This window comes from Bison bison, unplaced genomic scaffold (genome assembly GCF_000754665.1).
Source record: "Bison bison bison isolate TAMUID 2011002044 unplaced genomic scaffold, Bison_UMD1.0 scf7180017864384, whole genome shotgun sequence".
NCBI classification, from domain to species: Eukaryota; Metazoa; Chordata; class Mammalia; order Artiodactyla; family Bovidae; genus Bison; species Bison bison.
The window spans coordinates 8,496,436-8,497,262 of record NW_011494956.1 but is presented as its reverse complement, the minus strand read 5'-3'; the positions used below and the strand labels follow the sequence as shown (position 1 = coordinate 8,497,262).

Sequence of the window (827 nt, the reverse complement as noted above, 5' to 3'; positions counted from 1 at the left end):
AGATCAAATTGCCAACATCCACTGGATCATTGAAAAAGCAAGAGAGTTCCAGAAAAACATCTATTTCTGCTTTATTGACTACTCCAAAGCCTTTGACGGTGTGGATCACAACAAACTGGGAAATTCTGAAAGAGATGGGAATACCAGACCACCTGACCTACCTCTTGAGAAATTTGTATGCAGGTCAGGAAGCAACAGTTAGAAGTGGACATGGAACAAAAAACTGGTTCCAAATAGGAAAAGGAGTTCGTCAAGGCTGTATATTGTCACCCTGCTTATTTAACTTCTATGCAGAGTACATCATGAGAAATACTCGGCTGGAAGAAACACAAGCTGGAATCAAGATTGATGGGAGAAACATCAATAACCTCAGATATGCAGATGACACCACTCTTATGGCAGAAAGCTAAGAAGAACTAAACAGCCTCCTGATGAAAGTGAAAGAGGAGAATGAAAAAGTTGGCTTAAAGCTTAACATTCAGAAAACAAAGATCATGGCATCTGATCCCATCATGTCATGGGAAACAGATAGGGAAACAGTGAGAGGTTTTATTTTTTGGGGTCCCAAAATCACTGCAGATGGTGACTGCAGTCATGAAATTAAAAGAGGCTTGCTCCTTGGAAGCAAAGTTATGACCAACCTAGACAGCATATTAAAAAGCAGAGACATTACTTTGCCAACAAAGGTCCGTCTAGTTAAGGCTATGGTTTTCCAGTAGTCATGTATGGATATGAGAGTTGCACTATAATGAAAGCTGAGTGCCGAAGAATTGATGCTTTTGAACTGTGGTGTTGGAGAAGACTCTTGAGAGTCCCTTGAACTGCAA

General features: G+C 40.5%; 1 protein-coding gene across 1 annotated transcript in view; it reads right to left on the bottom strand.

The window, feature by feature from the left end:
* The window catches only part of ATR (ATR serine/threonine kinase), a 120,486-nt gene that overhangs the window by 65,699 nt on the left and 53,960 nt on the right, over nt 1-827 (bottom strand). The gene's annotated exons all lie outside the window — the stretch shown is intronic.